Source organism: Echinops telfairi, unplaced genomic scaffold (genome assembly GCF_000313985.2).
Source record: "Echinops telfairi isolate 266 unplaced genomic scaffold, ASM31398v2 ScPeMD7_9;HRSCAF=40, whole genome shotgun sequence".
Classification (NCBI taxonomy): Eukaryota; Metazoa; Chordata; class Mammalia; order Afrosoricida; family Tenrecidae; genus Echinops; species Echinops telfairi.
In genome coordinates, this window is record NW_022103906.1 from 35820287 (window position 1) to 35832222 (window position 11936).

Sequence of the window (11936 nt, forward strand, 5' to 3'; positions counted from 1 at the left end):
AGTGTAGCCTTTAAATTGAGGCACAGAACAAGCAAGGCAGCCGCACACTGGTCCGATGATCACAGAACGGGAGACAAGAAAGGCAAGGCTCACCAAGCCATTTATCTCTCTGCCCTTCAGTTAATCCCACTTGTGTTTATCAGCCAGGCTGGCACAATAAACTATCTCAGCAGGTGAGTGCTTAACCACTGTGCCATCAGGGGTCCTTTCTAAACCTTTCAGGCAATCAGAATTCATTGCCGTTATAAGTCACGTATTGGTTAACATTGCATATGGATCATTGTAAACCTGTGAGATTGTTTCCATTGAACAACTCCATAGCTATGTAATTGCTCAGCCAAAAAGAATGCACATTTAAAATTTTGATACACATGAATAAGTTGCTCTTCCAGATGATTACACCAGCCAGTTTACACTTCCATCAACAGTATATATTTTCACACACTCAAAAAATATGGGCTTCCATTGTTTCTGTGAGTGAAAATAAGAAACTAGAGTCTCAAAATGAATTTAGTTTCATTAGCGGAAGATTTTTTTTCTTACATTTAGTGGAAGATTTTTTCTTACATTTAGTGGAAAATTGTATTTCTTTTCTGTTAATCATCAATTAAAATCAATTCATGGCTCTTTAGATTTTTCTTATTGATTTGTAGTTCTTTATATGTTATGATTGCTGAATCTTTGCTATCACACATAGTATGTATGTGTGATATTTTTTGTTTGTTAACTTTGTTTATGATGTCTTTTGTTGTGGAAAAGTGTACAATCATTATGTAATCAAATATGTCAACTTTTTAAAGGTTTCCAGCCTTGACATAATACTTTAGGAGCATTTTAGAAAGATCTGCCCCATCACAAGTTTAGCAAACATCGTTTTTTATCTTTTAATGTCATTTAAGTCCAAATCCTTCTGGAATTAGCTTTGATTAACTAATTAATTCCTTGTGGATATAATATCGCGATGACTTACACGCTGGATCAGTTCCCATTCAAGCGTACCGTAAGCTCACCGACCACCTGTCTGCTACAATCAGCATCTGCACTGCTGTGATTCCGAACAGGTTCAGTGGAGCCTCCAGATACAATGCACTGTAAAGAAAGACCTGGTGACCTGCTTCTACAATTCAGCAAATGTTACCCTGAAGTTGACTTCCACTCCTGGCACCTCCCTCTATGCCAACGTAGAATTGTGTGTCTGAGGAAGCAGATCTCCGGGCCTGACGTCCAAAGCACCTGGGAGTGGTTGGAAACTACCAATCTTTTGACTGGTTGCTAAGCTCTAACTGGTTGAGTCACCAAGGAATTTCCTTGGCATTGTAGACACATGCGGTGCCCTTGTAAAGTGCAAAAGAATACATTCTCAACTGTTAACTAAAAAATGAAATAGAATTCAGTAAGTGAAGACACTGTGGTTTACAATCCTCTAGTCCAATCTGAAACTGGGCATGAGTGGGCCTAGATGGGAGGTGCTTTGCTCGGTTGTGCATGGGTGAACCCCATGACACCTAGCAACAGCATGCTTTTGTATTGTTTATGCGTTGGGTTGTGATCCACATGGTCAGCAGTCCCAAGCCACCAGCAGCTCCGCAGGAGAAAACACTGGGCTTTCTATTCCCATAAACAGTTATAGTCAAAAACCCACAGGGGTCGCTATGAGTCAGCATTACACGATGGCAGTGAGGTTTTGAGTTCACTTGACAGATGCAAAGCTGATCCTACGCCTGTTATTCTCCAAGCTTTCCCAGATGTACTAGCTATGTTTCTATATGTACTCTTCAGGATTAATTTGAGAATCAAGTCACAAAATTCAAAAATATCCCACTGAAGTTTGGGGGGCATCTCATAAGTGTACAGATTATTTTGGAATACATATAGAGAGGAATGAGTCATTCTATCAAAAATGTGTTATGTTTCTCAAATATTCAGCATTTTTTTAGCTCTTTTAATATTATTGCAGAGTATTTTTTATACAGCTTTCCTATTTCATTTTGTTGTTAAATTCTGGAAAATGTTTAAATCTGTGGGGAGGAGTTTTCTCCCATTTGTAGCCTCCAGTTATTGTTATGGCATGGGAAAGCTGTTAATTATTTTCTCCTCTGTCAGCCAATTTACTGGACCCTTTTTATTGAATCCAGGTGATTCTCATTTAATAAACTTAGATTTTTCTAAGTGTGCAATAACATGGTTTAAATAAATCATTTTAACCTCTTGACTTCTAATCTTTATATCCTGTTTCTTTTTCTCATATTTTTGCGTTGGATGACCTCAAGAATAATACTGAGTAGCAACAGTAATGGAGAGGTGCGGTGACGAATCCATTTCAGGTCTGACTTTTGACTATGATGGCTACTACTGGCTTCTGACTCTCTTTTGTAGTGAGAAGCTCCTTTCTTTCCTAAGGTACTAGAGCTTTATACTCATAAATTACTAGTTTGAGTTTTAGATGCTGAAATTTGCAAATGCCATCTAGCACTATCGCATATAGGTGTGATCATCTATCTCTCTGTATTTCTATATGGATGATCTAGTTATCTATCAATCAATCGATAAGAGAAAGTGAGCTGGTGGCATTATTGGTTAAGTGTTGAACTGCTAACTATAAAGTCTGTGGTTCAAAACCACCAGCAAGTCCTTGGGAAAAAGATGAGGCCATTGGCTCCTGTAAAATTTTACAGGTTTGCAAACACTGTATGAATCAAAACCAACTTGATGGCTGTAGCTATATCCTGCTAACATATTCATGTAAATAAATTATGTCATATTTCAAAATGGCATTAGTAAATTCCTTAGAATTAAACCAATTTTCCATAACTATTTGTGGAATAAAGCTTTTGGTTATGGCATATTTTCCCCTTTAATTCATTGCTGGATTTGATTTGATATATTTAAAAACTCTTTTGAACTCTATCCAAGTAAAATAGTTTTGCTTTTTTTCTGGGAGAAAGTTTGTTGAGTTTCATTACCAGAGACAAAACAATGAGGTCAGGAATATTTCACTTTTTCTATATTCTATGAAAATGCATGTGATCTGAGTATTTTCTTTTCATTATAAACATGATGAAATTTGAAAAAAAAAAAGAAGAAGAAAGAAATTTGCTCACAAAACTATCTAGCTTTTTTAGTAAACCTCTGGGGTAAGAGAAGATTTAGTGGTCTATTACACACACACACACACACACACACACGTGTGTGTGTGTGTGTGTGTGTGTGCATGCACACGCTCTTGAATCCATTTCAGACACTATATTTTCTTGTGATGATTTTATATCTAGATTTTCAGATTCATTAGAATCACGTTGAATACACTGTTTATTTCAAATATTTGTCTGGAAAGTATTTGTGGTTATAGCAGGTCTTCAGCTGAAAATGCCCCCACCTCTGACCCATATATTTCTTAGAAACTGTAAATGTTACCTTGTATGACAGAAGAATTTGCAGATGTGATTAAATTGAAGACCTCAAGACAAGGAGCTCTTCCTGAATTATTATGATGACCATCTGTATTGCAGAGTGCAAGAAAGACCACTAGGCCTTTCTTCTATCGCATGACAGGAGTGGGGAATCAGAAATCTTGAGGTTAGTAGTTACAGGGTGATCAAAAGTTAATTTGCTTGCCTGCTAACTAAAAGGTTATAGGTTTGAGGCCACTCACAGACAACTCGGGAGAAATCCCTGATGCTCTACTTCCAAAATGATCAGTCATTGAAAAGCCTGTGACACACATGGAGTAACTGAATTCGGGTCTACTCATAGGCAACTGTTTTCTTTGGTTTGTTTGTTTGTTTGTTTTAAGAATTCAAACTTTGCTTAATTTTCCACCTTATGCTTTTGAAGCATTTAGTAGGTATTATTGTCTGCTTGTGATGTGCTGTTAAAGTCAATTTTACTCTAGGTACAATAGGAAGAACCACTTCCTGCTTCAGCACCAGCCTTACCATTGTTATGTTTGAGCTCATTGTCTCAGCCACTATGTCAATCACCTTGCCAAAGCCCTTCCTTCTTCTCACTGTCCTTCGACTTCACTGAGTTTTATATACTGTTTCAGGGACAACATGCCCAAAGTCCATGAGACAACGTCTCATCATCCTCATATCAAAGGGTCATTCTGGCTGTACTTCTTCCAAGACAGATTTGTTTGTTCTTCTGGCAGTCTATAGTATTTCAATATTTTCAGCAACACCATAGCCAAACGCTTATGGTTCAATTCTTTCGGTCTTCCTTCTTCATTTTCCTGCTTTCATATGCATATAAGAAAATTGAAAATACTGTGGCCCAGGCCAGATTCATCTCAATCCTCAAGGTCTCATCATTGCTCTTGTTCTTATGAAACAGATTGGCTAATACAATATGACATTGGGTTTTTTGATTGACGCTTTCATGACCATTGATTAGACTAGTTGTGAGATTTTTTTTTTACATTGAGTTGCAATCTACACTGAAGGCTGTAGTCTTTGATGTTCATCAATAAATGCTTCAAATCCTCTTTAGCAAGCAAGGTTGTGTTATCTGCATATCACAGTTTGTTAATAAACAATTCTCCAATCTTGATGTCTCATTCTTCTTCACATCGTCCAGCTGTTCAGATGATTCCATCAGCGTACAGACTGAATAAGTATGATGCAAAGGATATAGCCATGATGCACACCTCTCCTGATGTGGAACTAAGATGTATTTCCTTGTTCAGTTCAAATGACTGCCTAGTGGTCCATGCACAGGTTCTGCACGAGCACAATGGCATGTTCTGGAATTCCCATTTTCACAATGTCCATAGTTATAACCTACATTGTCAAAGTTAGTGCCAGAAAATAAGATGAGCCCCTCCAGTCAGGTGGCACTCAAAATGTGACTGAGGAAGAGCTGTCATTTTACAGCAAAGTCAACCATAATGATGTGAATGGAATAAAGCTGTGGGAATAAAGTCTTCCAGACCTTCATTTGCTGATGAAGAATGACTCAAGATAAGAAGAAACAAATGCACTCAGCTACTAATAATGGGAACTTTGAATGTATAAAGGATGAATTTAGGAAAGTTTGAAGTCCTCAAAAATGAATGGAATGCATAAATATGGATATCCTAGGCATTAATGAGCTAAAATGGACTGGTATTGGCCATTTTGAATCATAAAATCATATGGTTTAATATGCTTGGCACGACACTATCAAGAAGAATGAATGATGTTGCATTCTCATCAAAAAAGACATTTTAAGATCTCTCTTGAATGAAGTACTATGGTGTCTGTGATAGGATGTTATCTTTTTGTCTTCAAGGAAATCCAATCAGTATAGCTATAATTCAAATTTATGCATCAAACACTAAAGCTAGTGATGAAGAAATTGAAAAATTCTACCAATGTGTTCAGTCTAAAATTGATCAAACATGCAATCAAGATTCAGTGATAATTATTGGTTATTGAAATGCAAAAAATGGAAACAAAAATGAAGAATCAATAGTTAGAATAGATGGTCTTTGTGATAGAGCTGAAGCTAGTGCTATAAGGCAGGATTCTCTAGAGAAACAAGTCAGGACACTTATGATTAAATATATAAGGAAGGTTTACATAGTGGAAAGGGATACAACAGCAAATTAGTCACACAATAGTACAGAGAGCTTAGTCCAACTCACTTTCATGGGACACTTATTACACTGAAGTCCTTCAGCTCACCGCGGCCACCAGCCCAAGTTCAAGGAAGCTGACAGTATGAAGATGAGCTGTCGAGGCACAGCAGAGGCCAGTGGCACAGCATAGCACAGCAGGTTGTGGGGGAGCCTCACAGTGCAGTGATGCAAAGTGGCTGGCAGTAGATGCATAGTCTGGAGTGGTGACAAGGCGAGTGGAGTCAGCCCTCAGGCAGCAAGCACAACAAGGTGGGTGACACTGTGGAGTAGAACAGCAAGGAACAGTGACATGATCCACCACATTTCATGGGTTGGCTCTGCCCACCGGTAGCATAGCACATGGGTTGAGGCAGGGCAGCTAACTCCATCAGCACGCTGGTTGGACCACATGGAGAAAGAGGACGGGGCCTCTCTCATGTACTTTGGACATATCAGAAGAAGCCAGACATGAAGAAGGACATTGGGCTTAGTAATATACAGGGACAGCAAAAAAAAAAGAAAGTCTTGCATCAGCTGGAATGACACAGTGGTTGCAACAATGGGGTCCAACTTAAGTATGGTTGTGGCAAAGCAGTGGACATAGGGTCCCTCGAGTTGGAACTGACCTGATGATAATTAACAACAACAATGCTTATCAGTCTGTATATGTTGCATTTCATTTTTGATGACTTTAATTTCTCTAGATTCATATTTTATACAAATGGGAAAAGGCCAGCCCCCCACAATTAATTGTGGGTTCGATAAGCGCAATTGTACGGTTAAAATATATATATATATATATAGTAATAAAGTCATAGAGATCATGAGAGATAAAAGAGAGATTGAAATAATGGAGTCAGACACATTTCATGGTAGCATGCTCACCTCAGCCCCGCTTGGTGGTCCACATAGAGACAGGAGACTGGAGGGCAGGAGAGAGGGGGAGGGGAAGGAGGACAAGGGAAAGGGATCAGGAGAAAAAGGACCGGAGAAGAGAGGGAGCCAACGAGAGGCCAAGGGGGATCTTTAGTGCTAACCAAGGATTATATATCTTTGGGGGGCATGCAAGCCCACTAATTATAGTTAAAGACATACGTCACAGGAAGGGGTTGCACTATAGGTTATACAGCAATGAGAGGGCGACAATCTAGGGATATACACACAATAGGGAGAGGAGGGATTGGGGGTATCCATGTGACAAGACAGGCAGACCCTAGATTCAGGATGGCGGCCAAACTTTGGATGTCACTGAGCAGGTTTGACCTTTTCTCTGGATCTCCATAGAAACCATTATCAGTAGAGTGTAAACCCCACCCACAGGGAACAAACCTAGGCCCCAAGCCTTTAGGGAGAAGTAGCCCATTGACCTTAACAGCAGGGAGCGGGCCATACCTGTGGTGGGATCAGACAGTAGTCTGGCAACTGACTGCCTTCATGGAGAATGTCTCTACGCATCTGACCTCCCACCATATGCTGGCAAATAGCTTCTAATGTTTGGCATGTCTTTGGGGGAGACAAAGCTGGGGGAAAGTCTCTTTATAATCCCACATACAAGTCAAGTTCTGATTATGAACAGATGTTTACACCTGCTTCTTCTCATTTTGAGTCATGTTCCATCAGCAAATGAAGGTCTTGCAAGCTTTACTCCATCCGCATCATTAAGGTTGACCCTGCTTTGAGAAAAAGCTCTCCCTCTGTTGTATTTTGGGTGCCTTCCAATCTCAGGGACTCATCTTCCAGCTTTATATCTGACAAAGTTCTACTGTTATTCATACGGCTTTCAGTGGCTAGTCCCTCATTGGGAATTGAATAAGGAAGAACATGGAAGAATGGATGCATTTGAACTGTGGTGCTGGAGAAGAATATTGAATGTACCATGGACTGCTAAAAGGACCAAATGATCTGTGTTGGAAGAAGGACACCCAGAGTGCTCCTTAGAAGCAAGGATGGCGAGACTGTCTTACATACTGACATAGTTAAGGTTTATTGTTCCAACTTGGCTAATAAACACATGTGGGATTAACTGAAGGGTGGAGAGATAAATGGCTAGGTGAGCCTTGTCTTTCTAGTTGTCGGGTCTCTTGCTTTCTGATGGTCAGACCAGGGTGTAGCTGCCTTAGTCATTTCCCTGCTTCAGCTGACAAGGCTCACTTCCTGCAGGACATCCCTGAGGAGAAGCCACATGGCCCTACCCTGATGCAGTCCTGGGTGCTGGAGCAGCGGTGTGGAAACCCCTGCCAGCACTGAGATGCTTATATGCTCACTTATTCCGCTTTCCTCCTGTAGTAGACATCATTGTGTGTGCTTTGTGAGATGGAGGAGGACTTTGTAGATTGGTGTCCGACCTATGGGCTAATGTTGGATTTATGGGCTTGGGCAGCACTGGGGCAGGATACTTTCTTAATGTCTGCTTAGCCTTTATATACAACTCTCTTATACATGTGATTGTGGATTTGTTTCTCTACTGTACCCAGACTAACACACCTATTATGGACATGTTGTTAGGAGAGACCAGACCCTGGAGAGGGACATCATGCTTGGTAAATTGGAGGGGCATCAAAAGAGAGGAAGGTCCTTGTTCAGAGGGATGGGCACAGCGGCTGCAGCAATGGGCCCAAGCGTAGGGACAATTGTGAGGATGGCGCAGGACCCGGAAGTGTTTCTTTGCGTTGTGCATGTGTGTGTTGTGGGTCGTCACTGACTCGATGGCACCTAACAACAACAGACCCCTCAGTAATGGACAGCCTGTGCCTTCTCTCTAATCTTTATTCTCGTCTGGAAGCTCCACTGAAAGCTCCTTGCCCAGGGTGGCCCTGCTGGTGTTTGAAATGCCGGTGATATAGTTTCCAGTATCATATCAACACACAAGCCACCATGGTAGAACAAAGTGACAGGCATGCAGATTATTTTCTTAGTAGAATTCTAAGTTTAATTTGTTGTTGTCAGAGAAGGTGGTAAAAGTGTTTCCTACTTTGAGGAAGTAGTACTATAAAAGTCCAGCTTTTGGAAGAGATGGACACCATCGTTCAATCTATAATTAGTAAATAATTATTTACTGTTTTCTTGTTTCTACTCAATGGCCAGAAGTTCCTTTTTACCCCTCCCATAGGTGTGAGCATTTCCCAGGGTCGAGAGACATGGTAAGGCTTACATTTTTAGAAAGACCACTGTGCTGGAGGCTAGAATATTGGATGTGGATTAGGAGGCGGGATGAGAGGTAGTGAACAGACCTCTTGGCAATGGGGATGGGGTACCCTAACAATCAAGGCCACAAAGGGAGAGGGGAAGCAAAAGCAGGGAAAGCCCCTAGCAACCAGTTAGCCTAAACGTCTTTTATATTAAAAAGGCCAAGGCCAGTCAGAAAACGGGAATAACACACCCAAGGTCAAAGGTAAACTTGACAGCAGAAGAGGGCACTTGAGGAGAAGACACTTGCCTCCTCCACAAGGCCTTGTACACTGACTGCATCAAGCAATGGTTTGGAAGGCCCCAGGGATGGCTTCCTAACCCCATTCCATTTCCTTAGCTCATTCTGCAGGGGTACCTAAATCTTGTCATTTTCTACCTTGGTCCTAATGACCCAGGTACTCAAGCTAGTGATGGTGCCTGCATCCCCAGGATCTCTTTCAGTGCTATCTCAGTTATTTACTGCTTCTATAGCAGCAATAAAAAGCCCTGGTGGCGACGTTTGGAAAAGCACTGAATTGCTGATGGCTGAAGCTCATCAGCTGTTGTCTAGGAGAAAGAGGAGGTCATCTACTCCCATAAGACATACAGGCTTATCACTACTGTGAGGGTCACTGTGAGCTGGAATTGACTCGTAGCAGTGGGTTTGGGTTTTATTATAGGAATATCACCAGTGAGTGGCTTTAAAATAAACAGACATTTGTTTTCTGACAGAGCTTTAGTTTCCTCATCTAGAAAATAGAGTTAACTGTAAGAAGGAATATCACTCACTCACTGCCATTGTTGACTCTGATTCTTCACAACCCTACGCAGAAAGTACAACTGTCCCTGTGGGTTTCAGAGGCTGTAAATCTTTGTGGCAGCAGAGAGCTTCATCCTTCTCCCTAGGGTTCAGGCTGCTTGTAGTCAGCAGGCAGGGTGAAACACACCATGCCACCAGGGCTCCCCGGAAGGAGTACAATACTGATTAAACCAATCTAATTAAACCCGTTTGTGATAGGACCTATAAACACATATACAGTGTTTTCAACAGCGTGAATAAGAACTAGTATGTGAAACTTCTACTGATCATATAGTACTGGTGGTCAGTGTAGGTCAACAGTATTAGTGTTTGATACTCTTCTAGGGACACATGCTGCCTAAGGGACAGAGCCACACTCGGAGTTAAAGGGGAGTTAACGCTGTATAAAGAGCCTTGGAGTCAGCAGGGTTGGGATGACTCTCTTGTCTGTCCTTGGCTGAGCATGACATTTTGGGCTAGTTGTTCAGGGCTGTGCATCTCATTCTTATCATCTATAAAATGTGGACAATAATCCTACCTTATAGGGACAACAGACACACTGTTATCGTAAGAGAATTTCAGTACCACTGCCTATACCCACCACCAATTTCTTATTTCCTTATCTGAATTTTCAGCATATGGGTAAACTTACCATCAGCCCTGGGCAAAGAAAATAAGAGGTCCACTCTTGAGACTGATGGGGCACCTACCAATGGAAATGAGACCCTCAGGAGAGGGTGGATGGGTCAGTGGGTCTAGATTCCTGAGAAATGCTGGAAACATGGTTGTTAGGTGCCATCAACACAGTTCTTACCCATAATGACCCTATGCTTCACAGAAGGTAACACTGTCTGGTCCTGCCCATTCCTTACAGTTGTTCCTATGCCTGAGCCTATTGTTGCAATTATTGTATCAGTCCACATCACTAAGGGTCTAGATACATTACAAGTCCAAATTTAAAACACACGACCAGCTTGGTGTGGAAATCAAGAAAGTGAGAGGGGGAAGGGATTGGTTGAGGCTGGAGATGCCAGTGTGTGAAGAGAACATCAATGGAAAGTGGCACAAAGGGAGTTAAAGTCTTGGAAAACAACAACAAAGGGGAAAAATAACAACACATTGAATCAAATTCTAACAAATTCAGTTATGAAACCTGGGGATTTGGTAACAAGTAGAGGTGATCGTGTTACTGAAGACAGATCAGTGTAAGTAAAAACCGGGTTGTGAAAACTTGAGGCTTTGTATATGAAAGAAGTGCAGAGTGCTGGGCCCCGCAGGCACTGTGTTATTGTTGTGCTTATTCTGTCGCCACACCTGCTTGACTCAACCACAGAGGGGAGCCGCAGGGCCTGGCTTTTCATGAGGCCCATGCACACAGTTTAGGTGACAATGTAATAGGTTATCTCAAGTGTCAAAGCAAACGGTGATCGTGTAAGCAGCAGTGCAATTCCTTAAAATTACATGGAGACATTGCAATGAATAGGATGGGCCATCTGAAGATATTAAAAAGAGAAATATTTGTCATTAAAAAGAAAAGTCATATGTTTATTGGCCATTCGGATTTCAGACTCTGTGAAACTTCTGTTCAGGTCCTTTGCCCACCTCCTTGGTGGGCAATTAGTTTTTCTCTTATTGTGAGTTTGCAAAGTATTGTAGATTTTAGTAATAAGGCCTTTGTCTGGTGTGTCATTGCTAAAGATGTTTTCCCAGTCGGTGGGCTCTTTTAGTATTCTCTTGGTGAATTCTTTTGATGTACACAGGTGTCCTATCTTCAGTATATCCCATTTGTCTATTTGTGACTCCTCTGTATTTGTATCCTTCCCTATTACTGATAGCTTCTGTATTCCCTGTGTCAAGGTTCTCAGGTTTGTCTCAATTCCCTCATTGATGAACCTAATTGTTTGGGGTTTTATTTCAAGGTCTGTGATCCACCTTGAGTTTATTCTTGTGCATGGAGTGAGGTAAGGGTCTTGCTTCATTTTTCTGCAGGTAGATATCCATTTTTTCCAGCACCATTTATTGAAGATGGCATCTGCTTCCCATTTAATGTTTTTGGGCCTTTATCAAAGATCAGTTGCCTGTATGCTGATGTTTTTATTTTGGGGTCTACCAACCCAGGGACAAGGAAGCAACAAGTGATCCAAAATTAGTGGCAAGGAGGGTGTGAGAGGCCTGGTAGGGATTCAGCAAGGCAATGTTACTGAGAAAAATTACTGAAACCCAAAAGAAGGCTTAGCATGATAGTGGGACAAGAGGAAAGTAAAAGGAAAAAGAGGAAAGAACTAAATGATGGGTGTTTACAGAGGTCTAAATACTGGCATGTACACATGTAAATATATTTATATAGGAGGGTGGGGAAATAGATCTACATGA